Raw genomic sequence first — 19300 nt, 5'->3', positions numbered from 1 at the left:
AATACAGATCTCTCCCCCGCTGTATAAAATCCCTCCTGCCACCACCAGAGGTCCAAAGAGACCGAGAGACGGAGAGAGAGAGCCAAGGATTTCGGAAGGGAGGAAGAAGCGGAGCAAATCTCAGCACTTACCAAGTTCTCCAAGAAGCAGATCGGAGAAGCCAAGAGGCATTGCCGGAAAGGTTGAGCACAGAGTCTTCTTATAGGCCAGGCAAAGCTTGAGATGGGGCCCTGGGGCTTTGGAAAAACCAAGTGTAACCATATCAGCTGATTCATCAGTTTGAACCGAAATTCAGCCCTATGTAATTTATCTCTGTATGGTACTTATTAGACCTGGATTAAAACAGTGTCACATCCTTTTGTCATAGTGTCAGAACCTGCATCAACCAACAACTGCTAATTTACAAAGCATGGCAGTCAATGGGAGGTTGTTTGATTTGCTTCTGCCAATTTTGACTAGGGAGGGGGGCTAGTAGTTAAGGGTTGCAAGAGGAGTAGTAATGGGAGATGGTGAGGAGCTTAACCTGATATGGGCAATGAGGCCGGACTGGATTGCAGGCAAGGCCAATGGGGGCCTGATGGCCAGGAAGGAGCTATGGATCCGTGGGAGGAAGGGGAGAGGTCACCACCAGGTGAAGAGGAATTGAGGCGCCAGGGCAATTAAGGGAGGGGGGATAAATAGAGGGAAATTTTGCAAGGCTCTCGTTTTAGCAATGTTTTGTTCAAAGCTACATGTACCACAAAATAAAGGAGCATTTTCTGAACCAGGCCTGGTTGCATGAGAATTCTTCGGGATTGGGGTGTGGACATTGTGGACTTGACACATAGCTTCAAAGAGCTGTGAGATTGTTTCCTCATCCAGACCACTTGCACTGAGACGGAAGTGCCAAGAGTTGAACCGGAGGGCTGCACAACCCGCTGTCCCGTTTGGAAGATATTTATCCAAATTTTGACTCCCTGTAGACTCCCTGGCATTGTATACCACATGCTCAATAAATAAATAAAATACGTTATTATGCAAATGTTTTGTTATAATGAATTTGGGCTGCTACAAGATGATCTCTTTCATGAGTATGTGGAGTGGAATAAGGGGTGTGAGGCATCAAGTTGTCAAACATGAAGGCGATTGGAGGGTATCAAGCTGCGCGCGCAGAGACGTTTCCTCTGCAGGCTTCCAGCTCCTCAGGAGCTCAGGATCTTGTAAATGTGGTTCTCATCTCACCTGCACTTTTGACCGAGAGACTTCCAAAGGAGAAAATCAGAGGAGATCCTGGAGGTTTACAGTCCATAAGGGATAGCACAGACAGAAAAAGGGATGAGGAGGGGAGAGGAAAGCAAGCATTCCGATTGACAAGGTCTTAAGGTCACTTCGAAATCCCTCTGAGAGCAAGCAGCCGGCATGGAAACACAGAGAGAGAATTCTCCCTCATCTGCCTCCAATCTCCCTCCCTAGGAGCAAAATGCCTAGTTGTTGTTGTTTAGTCGTTAAGTCGTGTCCGACTCTTTGTGACCCCATGAACCATATTGCACCAGGCCTTCCTGTCCTAAAATGCCTAGTACTTGAATTCTGATTTTTTTTTTTCTTTCAGCAGCAGGTCAGAGAGAATTTGGGAGAAAGATGGAGGGTCAGAAGAGGGGGCAGCATAAGAAGGGGCAGCACGTTTGCCACCAAGATGCTCCCCTGTCTCACGGTGGTATCACTGAACCTCTCCCACCAGCTCAGAGCAGCGGGTTTTTCTCTGGGAGAGCAGCTAAGTAGATGAGGTGGATCGTGCCCACAAAGACATTGTCTACAGAAAGTCCAGGAAATATTCCAACCCTTCGGCCCACCAATGGCATCTAAAAGGATGGGCATCCAGTAACAGCCATGATATTGTCACTTGAATTATGACATCCTTGCCCAAATGTTGCAGATGATATAATTTCTGACACTCACGCCATGATGTCATGTGGTTAAGTAAATACAGTACACCAATTGTGTCATTTGGTGACCTCATAACATGCACTTAATGTCTCATACCCCTTATTCCACTCCACGTACCCATGAATGGGATAATCTTGTAGCAGCCCAAAATCATTATAACAAAACATTTGCATAATAACATAACCCAAGGGCTGTAAAAAGTAGGTTGTGTGAGAGCAAGATTACATAATCTGGGGACCATCTGATGTCTTAGAGGGCAACTCCCATACCCCGTCGCCCTTGGCCACAGCATTTGAGCCTAGAGTTGCCTATCCTTGGACTAACTGTAATTTGCACTAGCAAATAATGTTTCACTTCAGCAGCAACATGGTGGTATGGACAGTGGTGAGATGCAGCTGTCGTTCAACTAAATTTGAAGGGCCGTGGATTGTCCACACTGCTCTTCAAGCTTGTTAGTAACTTCTTGGTAAGCAGCTTGATCATGGTGGGAAGCCTGGAGGTCTGTTATATGTGCCAAAAGAAAATTTGAGTGCACCTGACTCAGGTCTTCCCATGTACAATATTTTTAGTTAAGCAGAATCTATCTACCTAACCATCCATCCATCTATCCACCATTCATTCATTCATTCATTCATTCATTCATTCATTCATTCATTCATTCATTCATCCTCCATCCGTCCATATACCATCAGTCTACCGTCTATCCATCCATCTACCAGCCATCCATCCATCTATTCACCATCCATCCATCCTTCCATCTACTACCCCGTGCATCCATCCAGCAGTCCATCCACAGGCTCCTGCATGTGATGTCTCATAGAGACCTTAATACGGAGATCAAAGCTTCATTGAATCAAGTTTGACTCTTGAGGATGTGAGGGTGTGGGAGATGCTGGTTTCTGGGGAACGGTACAGAAGTGATTTGTCCTCACTTGCTCATCTATTGATTGATTTCTCCAGCCAGGGCTTCCTGTGGTCTCCCATTCCAGACCCAACAAGGTGGTCCCCTAGTTAGGTTTGGGGGACCAGCTAAAGTCTGTACAGTGTGCCATCTTTGGCGTAATATCTCTAAAAACCAACACCCATGTGGCAATAGTCAGGATCTCTCAGCCCTTCGAGGTAGATTAAACAAGGAAACCAGTGACATGTATTACTGCAGTACACTTATTGGAAGGCTTTTAGCTGACTGTTGCCTTGAAGGAGCTCTTCCTCCTGTCCCTCAAGGCCATTCCCTCTGTCCTGTACAGGATCAGAAAAGCCCTGGCTTTTGTTAGGAGGGTTCCCTCAAGGGAGTCCCCAGGGAGTGACGTCTGGGCAAGAACGGAGCCCTTTTGAAGGGGATTCGACATAGCCTGGAGTTTGGACCCACCAAGTAGGAGCTAATGAGAAAGAACTCACAGAAAGCACGTGTTGATGCTGCGGTGAATGTTTAATGTCAGACAGAAATTCTGAGAGGATTTGCCATGAAACTGTGGTCCAATACAAAGGAGGAGTGGAATCCCATCAGATGCTGTGAAATCAAGACGAGGAGATGTTGTGGGGAGAAGGGAAGGCTCAGCATAAGGTTTGGGACTACCGCTGTGTATATTTCCACAATTTCTATATTTCCAAGTGCAAGGAGAAAACAAAAGAGAATCTGTTCAGAATATGAGCTGTTCTCCCTGTTTCACAGAGGTCTGTTGCAAGGAGAGGAAAGAAAGCAAAGAATGAAAGCATTCCAATAAAACAGATCCCCATTTGGAGGACGTGGGGAGGTGTAGCTGTTGAAAAAGGGGGGCCTTTGGGCATTTTACAGGGATTGATGAATAGATGCTTGTGATACTGGACATCCAGGTCTATGAGTTGTTCATCGTAAACTCACGTCACAATAATCATTTGCCGGTGGTGCTTCTGGGAGGAGACAGGTCCTTAGACTTTACAGGGATTGCAGGGATAACATCTCACTCTTGAGCTTCCACCATTAGAGGAACCACCACTACATGCTGTGAATCCTCCCACACGAACTGGCTCACAGCTGGCAGAGAGGACGGGTCCTGGAATGACAACTGTGATAGGAGGTGGCTGGATCACGAGTTCAGATGGAGGGGTCTGGTTGATGCAGCCAACACTGGCCCCAGGGACTATGCCAAGGCTGGACGCTGACACACCACCGGCTGTGCTAATCGCGCATGGATTCAGAGACCCCAAGCCACCCACCGGGTAGCAAATTGGTGGGCTGCCGGAGGGGACGCAGGTGGGGACAGTGCAGCTTGGGACGCAGCAGGACATCTTCAGAAGGATGGAGGAAAGTCTGAAACAAAACACAGCAGGGTTTCATTTGGAGCAGTGGGGGAACAGGGACGACAGTTGTCAAACATTAAGGTGACTTGGAGGGTACCACGTTGGACACGGAGAGACGTTTCCTCTGCAGGCTTCCAGCTCCTCCGCCAACCTCTCCCAAGAACACCCTTCCATTCCCCCTTGGCCACTCGCTACCTGCCACCCCACCACCCAAAACCTCTCCCTTCTCCTTGGCACTCTCCAATGTCCCTTTCAAGCTTGCAACTTTTGGAAAACATGGAGCCCCCCAGAGCTGGCGGGTCCCTCTCTTTTGGGCCTGTCATTGACTTCTTGGCTCTATGAGGATTGAAAATCACAGAACACCCTGATGGCTGGAATGGAGTCCTCGGTCCAAAGAGAGGAACCAGCATCCTTCAACACAGCTACTAAACCTCTTATGCTGCCCCCTCTTGGGACCCTCTATCTTTCTCCCTACATTCTCTTTCTCTTGCTGCCAAAAGAAAAAGAAAGAAAGAAAAAATATCAGAATTTAACTGCTACGCATTTTGCTCCTTGGAAAATCGCTATTTTTCTAGGATGCAAGAAAGAGGGAGATTGGAGGCAGATGCAGGCCAATTCTCCCTCTGAAGTGTTTCCATGCCAGCTGCTTGCTCGAAGAGGGATTTCTAAGTCACATTAAGAAATTGTCACTGGGATTGCTTGTTTTCCTCTCCCCTCCTCATCCCTTTTTCTTTCTGTGCTAACCCTTATAGACTATAACCTCCAGGGTGTTGTCCTTGATTTCTCCTTTGCATGTCCTTTTGTCAAAACTGAATACAGATTTCTCCCCCACTGTATAAAATCCCTCCTGCAACCACCAGAAGTCCAAAGAGACCGAGAGACAGAGACAGAGAGCCAAGGATTTCTGAAGGGAGAAAGAAGCAGAGCTAATCTCATAACTTACGAAGTTCTTCGAGAAGCAGATTGGAGGAGCCGAGAGGAGCTGTTGGAAAGGTTGAGGACTGAGCCTCCTTATATACCATGCAAAGGCTGAGGTGGGGCCCCTGGGGCTTGCAAGAAACCATATTTAACCATATTTCCTGACTCATCAGCTTGCACCCAAATTAAGGCCTATGTAATTTACATTTGCATGGTTCCTATTAGACGTGGATTATAACCCTGTCGCATCCTTTTATTATAGCTTCAATGAACTTTGAGATTATTGGGTCATCCGGTTCATTCCCCCTGACTTAGAAATGCCAAGCATTGTACCATAGGGGTATAGAACCTGCTGTCCAGTTTGGAAGAAATTTATATTAAATTTCATAGAGCTTGGTGGAAGTCTAAGACTGGTATCTTGCAATAGATTTGTGAAGGATTTTCAGTCTGGAGTATTTGGGATGAACTGACTATATGCCTCTCTCCTAGACAATGACCTGATCTGGTTTTGGGAGTTTGTCCATCTTGATTGTCTGTTTCTTCTGGTGGACCTTCCAGCTGTTGTGTTTTATTCCATAAAAAACACTTTTGCATGCTGGGTGATATTAACTATGGGGTCAGGAAGATCCACAGAATTAATCGAATCCATCTTCTAATGATGAAGAACCAGGAAGATTGTGTTTACCTGATTTGAAATTGTATTTTGCAGCTTCCTGTTTGGTTTGGATGAAAGAGTGGGTGTTGCTGAGAAATAGGAGGCTTCTGGAATTAGAAGGACATGACCTGAGGTTTGGGTGGCATGGATATTTTTGGTACAATAAAATCAAGGTTAATGTGGATTTTAAAAATCATTGTGTCAGACGTGCCATATTGAGAATATGGGATAGATACAAACCCAGTTTGTGCCTGAAAACACCTTTGTGGATCTCAGCACAAGAAGCATTTTATAGATGAGAAATAATAGGCAAACACGAATGGCTAACTTATTGCCAGATACTAGAATTTTGTCAAGGGGAATGTAAAATAAAATCAAGAGAAGAACTGGTGGCAGAGGGGTATAGTTGTCAATGGTTCTCTTATTTCCATTGATTAGAAAGATTTAAAGTAGACAAAAGACTTTATGGTTTTGAACATTATAAGACTGAGTTGGAAAGAGAATTGTGTACAAATGATGAGCATGTACTTGGTAAAATGTATAAACTTTTAGTGAAATTCAGAACAGAAGAAGAGCAAGTGAAGCCTGGTAAAATGGGCTAAACATTTTGCTTATAATATACAGATGAACAATGGAAAATATCTGGCTGAAGGGACTGAAATTTACATTATGTTATAATCTTAAAGAGAATTTTTATAAAATGATGTACCGTTGGTATGTGACTCCAGAAAAATTGTCTAGACTGTATAAAGGCACTTCAAATGTTTGTTGGGAATGGGACCCGCAAGAAGGGACATTGTATTATGTTGGGTGGACATGTAAAACAGCGAGAAGATTCTGGATTCAATACATACACTGATTTTCAGAGAATTTTAAAATTAATATACAATTGAAACCAGAGGTTTTTCTTTTGGGGTTGATGAATACAAAGTTGGAAAAAAGTCATGGAACTTTGTTTTTGTACATGATAACTGCAACGAGATTATGGTATGCACGGAGATGGAAAGATTCAGCACTACCCACCATGGAGCTGAAGATGAAGTTGCTGAGATGGCTAAATTGACTTCTTTGATCAAAGAAAAGACACTATCTACATTTCTTGCTGACTGGAAACCCCTTATAGACTTTTTTGCATGAAACAGAAAAAAATGAACTTATGATTTATATTTTATGATGATTAGACAGGATAGATGATAGAAAGAAGAGAGTTATGTTGTAACCATAGAGTAAGAGGCAAATTTATCATTGTACTTATAACTGCTGTAAAGAAGATCGGAAGTTACTTCTTTGTACCTTTTTTCTTTCTTTTCTATTTTTCTTTTACACTTTTTCTTCCTTTCTTGCACTTTAATTTTATTCTTTGATTTCTTTTTCTTTTTCTTACTATATATTAGTTCGTATTAGGTTTTATCTTCCTTTTTAAAAATCCTTAATAAAAATTATATACGATATCTTAAAATTCACATGATATCCCATACCATTTATTCCTCTCCAGATACCCACGGATGAGATAATCTTGTAGCAGCCCAAAATTATTATAATAAAACCTTTGCACACTAATATAACCCAAGGGCTGAAAAAAGTAGGTTGTCTTAGGGAAAGAGTATATAATCTGGTAACCATCAGATGTTTTAGATGGCAACTCCCATAAGCCCTTGCCTTTGGCCATACCATCTGGGCCTAGAGTTGCCTATCCTTGGACTAATTGTAATTTGCCCTAGCAAATAATGTGTTTCACTTCAGCAGCAACAAGGTGAGTATGGACAATGGTGAGACACAGTTGTCGTTCAACAAAATTTGAAGGGTCGTGGTTTGCCCATTCTCCCCTTCAAGCTTGTTAGTAACTTCTTGGTAAGCAGCTTGATCATGGTGGGAAAACTGGAGGTGTGTTATATGTGTTAAAAGAAAAATTGATTAATCCTGATTCAGGTCCTGCCACGCACAATATTCTTAGTGAAGCAGAATCTATATATCCATCCATCCATCCATCCAACCATCCATCAGCCCGTCCATCCATCCATCCATCCATCCATCCATCCATCCATCCATCAGCCCATCTAGCCATCCATCCATCAGCCCATCTAGACATACATACATGCATAAATGCATACATACATCTACGAGCCCATCCATCCATCCATCCATCCATCCATCCATCCATCCATCAGCCCGTCTATCCATCCATCCATCCATCCATCCATCCATCCATCCATCCATCCATCAGCCCATCTAGCCATCCATCCATCAGCCCATCTAGACATACATACATACATAAATGCATACATACATCTACGAGCCCATCCATCCATCCATCCATCCATCCATCAGCCCATCTAGCCATCCATCCATCCATCCATCCATCCATCCATCCATCCGCCCATCTAGCCATCCATCCATCAGCCCATCTAGACATACATACATACATACATACATACATACATACATCTACGAGCCCATCCATCCATCCATCCATCCATCAGCCCACCTAGCTAGCCATCCATCCATCCATCCATCCATCCATCCATCCATCCATCCATCCATCCAATCTAATCTATCTGCCTTTAGAAGCCACCCAACTCCTGGACAGTTCTGGTTGGCTTACATTATAAAGTAAGAAACCATAAAATGAAGAGTTAAAAAAATGGACACATATGGAGAAAACAAACCCAACATGCCATAAAAAGGCTGCTACAGGTTTTATTTTTTATACCATGCATTTTATCTATTTTTGTGATGGACTGGAATGGAGGAAGGAGAGGAGTGAAAATGGTGCTCTCGTCTCCAGAGCAACACTCTGGAGATAAGCGGAGAAAGCTGATGCATCCCTAAACATTCCAGAAGATAGTAGAGACTTGTGCCTGGGAACTGCTGGTCAGTCTGAGAAGATTTCTGTAAACAGGTGCTGGCAAATAAACCTTGCTGATTGAACCTGCATGGTCTCCAGGAGTTCTTTGGGCTAGGCCTGACAATTTTATTGTAAGCTGCCTACAGTCATGGCTGTGACATGGGTGGCTATTTAAATCAAATAAACAAACAAACAAACTTCAAGGGCTCAACAACCACTAACTCCAGACTTAGGAGCAAAGCCACATTTTAAGGACTTTCCAAACAACTGCAGGTTATGGAGCTATACCAATCTCTGGGGGGATCTCCAGGAGAGAAGATTCCTGAAATACTGATCCTGTAGAACAGTTATTCTTCTCATTCCATGGAACCAGTTCTGGGTGGAACTGTGGTTTCATTCAGTACCTCCCTGTTGTGGAATTTTGCCAAAGACAGGAGCACAACACTGTGGAGAAGAACCAGGTTTATTGCAAGAATCATTGGGTGCCTGCCTGCTTTCCAAGAAAGAGGGGCCCCCAACAATAGGAAAGCATAAAATTTATACACTTTTGAGGTTGAGAGGCCGGAAATCGGAGAGATCTGATTCGAGGATAGGTTTCGATAGGTGTTAAATGGGGGATCAATGGTTTTTCTATTGTGAGATAAGAACCACGGCAAACCCTTAAGCAGGCAGGTGATGGCCCTCCCATTGTTTCAGTAGGACAGTGTTAAGAGGGCTATTTTTTGGCAGTGGAACATGGCCACTCTTGGGTCATGCAATAGCTTGGAGCTGATCCTGTTTTGTGTGAGCAAAAAATGGCAGAAGGAAGTGGAGAAAAGAGATTGCAGGAGAGGCAAGGGGGAGGGGAGTTTCCAGCTTTATTTCATTATTTTTCCATCACATCCCCTTTAGAGAATAGAGAAACATTCCACCTCCAAGCTTGTAAAATGGCGTTGCTTTTTTTTTCAAAATATAAAATAAAATAGACAGAAAGGAGACCTCCTGACTGAAGAGCAAAATGAAGAAATATGAGGAGCAGAAGAAAGGAAGTAGGCAAGGTTTTAGACAATTCAGCTTTCCAGCTTTCCAAACTGTGTTATGGGGCTCACTTGTGCACTGCAAGGCTCCTGTGAGTGATGCCTGGTGTAGACCCTAATAGGGAGATCAAAGCTTCCTTGAACCAAGTTTGACACTTGAGGAGAAGAGGGAGTGGGAGATGTTGGTTTCCTGGGAATGGTACAGAAGTGATTTGCTCTCACTCTGTTGTTTATTGATTTATTTCTCCAGCCAAGGCTTCCTGGGGACCTCCCATTCCAGACCCAATGAGGTTCTCCCTTGGTGAGCTTTGGCAGATCAGCTAAAGTCAGTTCAAGGTTGCCATCATTGGCATCATATCTCTAAAAACCAACACCCATGTCGCAATGCTGAGGATCTCTCGGCCCTTCAAAGTAGATCAAACGAGGAAACCAGTGACATGTATTACTGCAGTACACTTATTGGAAGGCTTTTAGCTGACTGTTGCCTTGATGGGGTTGTTCCTCCTGTCCCTCAAGGCCATTCCCTCTGTCCCTCTACAGAATCAGAAAAGTCCTGGCTTTTGTTAGGAGGGTTCTGTCAAGGGGGTCCCCAGGGAGTGAAGTCTGGGCAAGAACAGCACCTTTTTGAAGGGGATCTGACGTAGCCTGGAGTTTGGACCCTCCAAGTAGGAGCTAATGAGAAAGAACTCACAGAAAGCACATGTTGATGCTGCAGTGAATGTTTAATGTCAGACAGGAATTCTGAGAACATTTGCCATGAAACTGTGGTCCAACACAAAGGAGGAGTGGAATCCCATCAGATGCTGTGAATCAAGACAAGGAGATGTTGTGGGGAGAAGGGAAGGTTCAAGATAAGGTTTGGGACTACTGCTGTGCATATTTCCACAACATTTCCAAGCCCAAGGGGAAACCAAAAGAGAATCTGTCCAGAACATGAGCTCCCTGTTTCAAAGAGGGCTGTTGCAAGGAGAGGAAAGAAAGCAAAGAATGAAAGCATTCCAGTAAAACAGCTCCCCATTTGGGGAACATGGGGAGGTGTAGCTGTTGAAAAAGGGGAGCCTTTGGGACATTTTAGCGGGATCAATGTATGGATGCTTGCGATTTGGACATCCACGTCTGTGAGATGTTAATCGTAAACTCAAGTCACAGTACTCATTTGCCAGTGGTCCCCCTGGGAGTAGAGATGTCATTAGCTTCTACAGGGATTGCAGGGAATGCAGGGATAACATCTCCCTCTTGAGCTTCCACCATTAGAGGAACCACCACCACCTGCAGTGAATCCTCCCACACGAACTGGCTCACAGCTGGCAGAGAGGACGGGTCCTGGAATGGTAATTAGGAAAGGAGATGGCTGGATCACGACTTCAGATGGAGGGGTCTGGTTGATGCAGCCAACACTGGCCCCAGGGACTATGCCAAGGCTGGATGCTGACACACCACCGGCTGTGCTAATCGCGCATGGATTCAGAGACCCCAAGCCACCCACCGGGTAGCAAATTGGTGGGCTGCCGGAGGGGACGCAGGTGGGGACAGTGCAGCTCGGGACGCAGCAGGACATCTTCAGAAGGATGGAGGAAAGTCTGAAACAAAACACAGCAGGGTTTCATTTGGAGCAGTGGGGGAACAGGGACGACAGTTGTCAAACATTAAGGTGACTTGGAGGGTACCAGGTTGGACACGGAGAGACGTTTCCTCTGCAGGCTTCCAGCTCCTCCGCCAACCTCTCCCAAGAACACCCTTCCATTCCCCCTTGGCCACTCGCTACCTGCCACCCCACCACCCAAAACCTCTCCCTTCTCCTTGGCACTCTCCAATGTCCCTTTCAAGCTTGCAACTTTTGGAAAACATGGAGCCCCCCAGAGCTGGCGGGTCCCTCTCTTTTGGGCCTGTCATTGACTTCTTGGCTCTATGAGGATTGAAAATCACAGAACACCCTGATGGCTGGAATGGAGTCCTCAGTCCAAAGAGAGGAACCAGCATCCTTCAACACAGCTACTAAACCTCTTATGCTGCCCCCTCTTGGGACCCTCTATCTTTCTCCCTACATTCTCTTTCTCTTGCTGCCAAAAGAAAAAGAAAGAAAGAAAAAATATCAGAATTTAACTGCTATGCATTTTGCTCCTTGGAAAATCGCTATTTTTCTAGGATGCAAGAAAGAGGGAGATTGGAGGCAGATGCAGGCCAATTCTCCCTCTGAAGTGTTTCCATGCCAGCTGCTTGCTCGAAGAGGGATTTCTAAGTCACATTAAGAAATTGTCACTGGGATTGCTTGTTTTCCTCTCCCCTCCTCATCCCTTTTTCTTTCTGTGCTAACCCTTATAGACTATAACCTCCAGGGTGTTGTCCTTGATTTCTCCTTTGCATGTCTTTTTGTCAAAACTGAATACAGATTTCTCCCCCACTGTATAAAATCCCTCCTGCAACCACCAGAAGTCCAAAGAGACCGAGAGACAGAGACAGAGAGCCAAGGATTTCTGAAGGGGGAAAGAAGCAGAGCTAATCTCATAACTTACGAAGTTCTTCGAGAAGCAGATTGGAGGAGCCGAGAGGAGCTGTTGGAAAGGTTGAGGACTGAGCCTCCTTATATACCATGCAAAGGCTGAGGTGGGGCCCCTGGGGCTTGCAAGAAACCATATTTAACCATATGACTTGACTCATCAATTGCACCCAAATTCAGCCCTATATAATTTACATCTTCATGGTACCTATTAAACTTGGATTACAACCCTGTGACATCCTTTTATCATAGCTTCAATGAGCTTTGAGATTATTGGCTCATCCGGTTCATTTCCCCTAACATAGAAATGTCCAAGAGTTGAACTGTAGGGGCGCAGAACCCGCTGCCCAGTTTGGAAGATACTTAGGTTAAATTTCCTAGAGCTTGGAGGATGTCTAAGTGGTGGTATCTCCCAATACATTTGTGAAGGACCACCTGGGGAATTTGGGGATGATTTGACTATGTACATCTCTCTTAGAAAATGACCTGACCCAGTTTGGGGAGTTTGTCCATCTTGGTTAATGGTTTGGTGTGGTGGACCTGCCAGGTGTTGTGTTTTATTCCATAAAACACACTTTTAAATGCAGGGTGAATTTAACGATGAGGTGAGGAAGGTTCACCACATTAATCTAAGCCATCTTCTAATGATGAAGAACGTTCACCAGGATGGAACCTCAGAAAAGGGATCTCCAGCCCCTGTTTAAATAAAGACCTCACTGCTGTATTTCCATCTCCAGCAATACCCACATAAACAGTTGGGTGAACTTGCAAACACAACATGTAAACACAAATCCAGGATTTTCTACAACATGCTGGAAAAGTGTCCAGTGCCCTTGTGACCAAATCTTTGCACTGATCATCTTAGATTGTGATGAAGATTCAGACTTCGCTTCTCAACTGACCCAGTTTTTTGCCCTTGTCTTTCCTTCAGGAGTCAACCAAAACATTCAGCCTTAAGTTGTTTGGTAATACAAGAGTTGTTCCATTTTTTTTTTTATCCATAAGGAAGGTGCATGTAATTACAAGGCAGGTGGCTAGATTGGCTCAGACCTTTATGAAGACTTTGCTCAAATGAAAGAATCTTACAGATTTAAACTCTTTAGTTAATTAATGGAGACTTTAAGACTTAAGTCAGAATAATTAATAGGTGGCAAGTGGCAGATGTTCTTACTAAGAGGGCCTAAAGTTCCAATGTCTGGATAAAACTCATATCTAAGATGGAAAGGAGGCCACATTGCAGGTTTATCCAAGGGAATCCTAGTATTTTGATATTTAATGATGGCCTTAGCTGGAGATGTTTCTCCAGGACCAGATGGCTCTCCTCATTCCATCTTGGAGGCTGGATAAGACTAGATTTGTGATGGTGGCTGGAAGCAGGAAAGCCATCCTGGATAAAAGAACTTGACAAGATTGGGGAATTTCAAAGTTTCAAAGCTTGATGGCAGTTGGGGTCTCATGGTATGACTGGTCACCATCCCAGCCATCTTGGTGCATTATGCTAACCCTGAAAGCAGCAAGCTTTTGGAGTTTGAGGTTATCAGGGTCAAAGCAGGATCTTTTTTTTTTTTTTTAAAGACACTCTAATTTTGGCAGGCTCACCCACAAGTCTGCACACAATTTCACAAGAGAATGGTGGACCCTCCTGAAGAATTCTAGGAGAACCCCAACATCTCATTAACCTTCTTTTATTAACTTTGATTTCATTTTGGAGCTTCACAGATATTATCCAGATACCAGAATACCAACTCCTGAGCTAACACAGAATAAGCATGATTGCATATCAAGCTAAGAGCTGGCCCTATCGTTGGCTGACTGAGAACTGCTCCAAACAGCAATTTTAAAGTATCTGGGAATGGTTTTCTCCCAACTTGTGTTACAAAAACAAGTAAAGGTCCCACCCACCCACCCTTTTTTTTTCTTTTGTTGAGCCTTTGGAGAGGAATTTTGGGTGCTGCATTTTGTTCCTGAATATTGTTTTTAAACAATTTTCACAGTTGATGATGCTTTTATGACTTTTTAAGCTTACTGTGTTATTATGGTGTATTTTCCTACCTTGAGTTGCTCAGAGCAATGGGGGCAACTTATGCACATCATAAACTTTTTTTAAAAAAACTAAACAAAACAATGTAGTATATCCTAAAATGAGAAATAATTTAATTTAAATTAATTTAATCTATTTTATTGCTTTTTAATTAATAACAGAAAGAAAAAGAAGCACAATGATGATGATGATTGTCATTTTCATTATTAAATTTAAATTTTTAATCATAATTGTTTTTATATGTTTACTGTTTTATAATTTTGTTTTATAATTTTGTCGTACGCCACCCAGAGTCACTTTTCATGAGATGGGTGGCCATATAAATATGATATATAAATTAGATAGATGAGAGAGAGAGAGAGAGAGAGAGAGAGAGAGAGAGAGAGAGAGAGATGGGTGATAGATAGATGATAGAGTCAATCTTTCTTCTTATAGTTTTTCAACAACTAGGACCAGAAATGATATTTGTGGTTTTATTTCCTATGGCTTCTAAATTTAGGTAAGTGGGAGACATCCTTTGCTGTTTTGTCTCAGGCCAACAATCTTTGAATGACCTTTAACTGCATTACAGCTAATGCAGTTAACGCATATCAGTCAATCTAAAAGTACTTTAAATACAACAGAACCAATATATTTACATTGTTCTTTTCTGGTAGGAGAGAATAATAGCTTGACTGGAATGGTAAGGAAGACTATAGAGGAATGTTCAACCCATGCAATCAATTCACCAGAGGTGGCGGGTTCCTGTTCATTGGACATATGATAGTGGAAACCAGACTCCATCTTTCAGGGAAGTTGAAATTGGCTTCTGGCACTGACCAGGAAGATGGAGTTGATGACCTCAGATGTCCCTTCTCATTCTAGGATTCTATCACTGATGTTTTCCTTAGACTGATGTTGAGTAAAGAGCTCCTGAAAATGCTGAATTAAGAATGTAGCGATGGAGGGTGGGGAATGAATGTGGCAATGGAATCAAACAGGGTTGGACAACTTGCTGATAAAAAGGAACCATGGGAGGTGGGTTGGAAATAAGGAGAGGGGTGCCACATATCTGAATCAGGAAAGGTTGGGGGGGGGGTTGGGACAACTGCCCGGAAGTATTGAAAAATAGGATGAGGGGCAAAACTATTATGCTAAATCTAGATAAGATGGAGCACCGTCAAGTGCTAGAAGATAGGAATTAGGAAAGTGGCTTGTTCTGTTGGAGGTGGCCCTCTTTTTGAATGGTCAGAGTCCATCTGTGATGGAATGTATCTACGAGGAGGAGAGGGATGTGGGAGATCAAGGCTATCAGGAAGGAGGGGGTGCATTCCAGGAGGGGGGACAAGGCAAGAGGCAACACAGTCCATGGGAGGAGCATGAGAAGAGAAAGAGATTCAGGATAGCCACTCCCTAGAAGCCCCCAGGGTATATCCACTAGTTGCTGTGGTATAGATGGTATCTGGCAAGATTCTGTCTATAAGATGTAAGCTGATAAAGGAACTGGACTGGACTGGACTGTTTCATCGTTGTTCTTGGGCTGGGCCTGACAACATCCATGGTGTTACCTTTGAAGATAGTTTAGAAGCTGCAGCTGGTGCAAAATCACTGCCCAGTTGTTAACTGGAGTAGATAAATGGACAACTTAACACTGGCCTAGAAGCTTCAGATGAGTTGTCTATGATCTTCTGGGCATGAGTTAAGGCTTTGATATTAGTCTTACAAAGCCCTAAACATCTTAGGGCCCAACTACTTAAAAGACTCCTTCCCCTAAATCAGTGTTGTCCAAACTTGGCCACTTTAAGATGACTGGACCAACTCCCAGAATTCCCCAGCCCCCAGAATTCTGGGAGTTGAAGTCCACTCATCTTAAAGTGGCCAGGTTTGGACAACACTACCCTAAATGCTACCCATCACTGAACTGATGACTGCTCATGTCCCGCAGATTGAGTTGGCTCCCAGTACAGCAGTCAAAAGTTGGGCTTTCAGTGGAGGCTCCCAAACACGGCATTTTCTCCCAAGGAAATTTTGGCTGGCATCCAGATGCTCTTTGGAAAACAATTGAAGACTGTGGTGGCTTTTAGATGGGGCAAACCCCACGTTTCAGGGGGCCTCATTTTTAGCATCCTTTTAGTAGATGGAAAATGAAAGCTAGACTGAACCTAGTTGATATGCTCCTTTTAGCCAAGTAGCTGATATCTTTGTATGATAACATTTGATACAACTTATTGTTAGGTAAATCCTCACATGTATTTTCCTTCCTTCCTTCCTTCCTTCCTTCCTTCCTTCCTTCCTTCCTTCCTTCCTTCCTTCCTTCCTTCCTTTTTCAGAATCAGCTGGATGCCATCACATCATTATGAATCTGGGGCAACAAATTAGAAAGTGGGATCAACAAGAGAATCAGAGGCAAAGAAGCCTTGATAAATTTATTAATAAACCTGCAGCTTTTGCATATCTTGACTTGGTGTTCAAGTCTAATATGCAAATTAGAACTTCTAATTGTGTGCATGACTTTTTATTCTTCTCTTTATACCAGTAACCATTGCACCATTCTTCTCATGTACCAACAACTAGTTATTGTTACATGTTCAAAACTTATTAAAAGTTATAATGTATATAACTTATATACTCCATACATTTGGTGGATCCTTTATTTTGGGAAAACAAAGCTGTGCTCTTCCATGTCACAAGACACCTAGTCGATAAGCAATGATCTTGGCTGTGAATTAAACTTGGAACGGATTTCAAATAAATTCATCCAAAAAGGCTCAAAAAGTTTCACTGTAATAAATTATACCCATGCCATTTAAGTTATCAGATTGCATTCTCTTATAATATCCAATGAAGCTATATGAAACTAGGACAAAGTCTTCATCCTGAAGAGTTACAGAGAACAGTATCGCAACATCTTGCTATTTGCTTTCATCTATGTATTATAATTGTCCTTTCATGGCCATGTCATAAACTGATACTACTGTAGGCTTTAAGAATCATTCTTCCATGGACCTCCAGTGACCCTCTTAGCCAGATTTCCAAAAATTCTAAAGCCACCTCTTCCTGTTCATCCAGGCACATGGGAGATAATCAACCCTTCCAGGATGACATTGGAATAGTCTTGTATGAAATGAAGTAGTGATAATACTAGCCATGGAAAAATTAAACACTAAAGAAAAAAACATCCAAAAAGAATGAAAAAAATTAAAAATCCTCCTCTTAGGAATAGATAAGTCAAATTTGTAGACTTACTAATCTTTCACAATCAAAAGTGCAATAAAATAGATGTAGCCCTGAACATGGATGGTCTCCAGAAGGCCTCCTTATTTTAGATACAATTATATTGGTTCTTCAGAAGTCATGTTTAAGTGTCCACCTTGAGTGTTCTCCATTCATCACTCCCTGATTCATGCTATGTCACTTGTCCCCAGTTCTGGAATCTCAACATTCAGCCTTACAAAGAATTTGGGGAAGATGTTGAACTTTCCCTAAACTCCTAAAGGTGAGTTATTGAGTCCCTGGGACATATTTTTGGGGTATGAATAGGGGGGTACCAGTAACATGTCAACCCTCTATCTCCCTCATTCATGGCTGCAGGCTGCATGACCTTGGATGGTGGCAGTTCTGAAAGAATAGCTAGGGATGTCAATAAAATATGTCTGTGGCTGCCCAATTTTTTCTTACGAGGAAAATCTGAATTGGGAACTTATATACATTCCTGTTTCCCATAAATGAGTTAAGAAGAAAGACCTTTATTGACAACTCTTTGTTGGTCATCCTTCAGGAGTTCTAGTTCCAAGCCTTGTGAATATTTATCTTGACTTGAGATTCTTTTTGAGATAAAATCCTGCTTTCCGCTGATCTCCCTAAACTTTTTCATGCCTCTGGTCTCAATGTACATGTGCTCCAGGGGTTACTTCCCTTTTTTTGAGTCCCAACAAGTTACAAATTCCAAGACAAAAGACACAAAGAGATGTCCCAGAGTTGCGTGGTCATTTGAAGAAGCAACTGAGAAAGCATAATTGGTCTAGAAACAAACCAGGATCCCTAAACATGTATTAGACATCTTGTTAAACAAAAAGACTTGTTAAACAAACTTGGAGGAAATCCTTTGGAAGGGTTTGGTTTTAATGGGGAGGATTGGTTGAGCTAGGTTGTATCCCAGCTTAGAAGATACCTTCAAACTACAGAGTTGGGCTATACAACTGTAATAGAGAGAGAATATTGGTGGACTATAATTATGGGGCTGCTCTGAATTAAGGAACAGGTGCACACCAACACACCTGCGAACAAACAGTCTTGCACTATCATGCACAATATCAAATCCTGCTATTACTTTTCTCAGGGAGGTTCCCAAGGTAGTACTTAGGAATGAATGTCCTAGAGAGAGAAGATTGATGGCTTTGATGAGTGTACAGGAATTGTTCCTGTATGCTCCTGATGAATATAATAATCCTAAAAGGGAGAAGAGAAGAGAACAAACACACAGAAACCATGTTTGGTGTTGCAGAAGAGCTTTAATCTCAGAGCAGAGTAACCAGAACATTCGATTCAACACACAGTTCCAGTGAGAAGGCAATTTGTAATGACAAGAACTATTCAGAACAGGGTGGAAATGCCAGCTGAAGCAAGGTACAAAGGCAAGTGTGGCCATATTTTGAAGCTCCCGTGGGAGAAAAATGGTAGGTTTTCAGGACACTTTGGGGCCTCTCTCCCAGTTGCATATGTCTGTAGCCTAAGCAAAAGAGCTGAGCTATGCAAGCAAAGAACGACATCCTTAGAAGCAGCTATACATTCAGAAGCTGGAAGTCTTCTTGGAGAAGCCACAGAGCTGGACTTCTTGAAGGAGGTGGGGTGGGGATAGCCAGGGTTTCAGATACCAAGGCTCTTGTATCACTACAGTTGGTTCCTGGTTGTCCTTCTTGCTGTTGATTAACTTCTGCAAATATAAGGTCTAGAGCCAGACATCATGGATCTTGAGGATCTACCAGAAGATCCAGCACAAGCAGTGTACCCTCCCACGCGAACTGGCTCACAAGAGGCAGAGAGGATGGGTCCTGGAACGGTAAGTATGACAGAAGCTGGCTGGATCACAATTTCAGAAGCGGGGGTCTGGTTGATACAGCTAACAGTGGCCCCAGGGGCTATGCCA

The sequence above is a fragment of the Python bivittatus genome, unplaced genomic scaffold, assembly GCF_059951505.1.
Source record: "Python bivittatus isolate LINGU-HERP-01145 unplaced genomic scaffold, Pbiv_v1 ctg000180_np1212, whole genome shotgun sequence".
NCBI lineage: Eukaryota > Metazoa > Chordata > Lepidosauria > Squamata > Pythonidae > Python > Python bivittatus.
Note: the sequence above shows the minus strand (reverse complement) of the source record.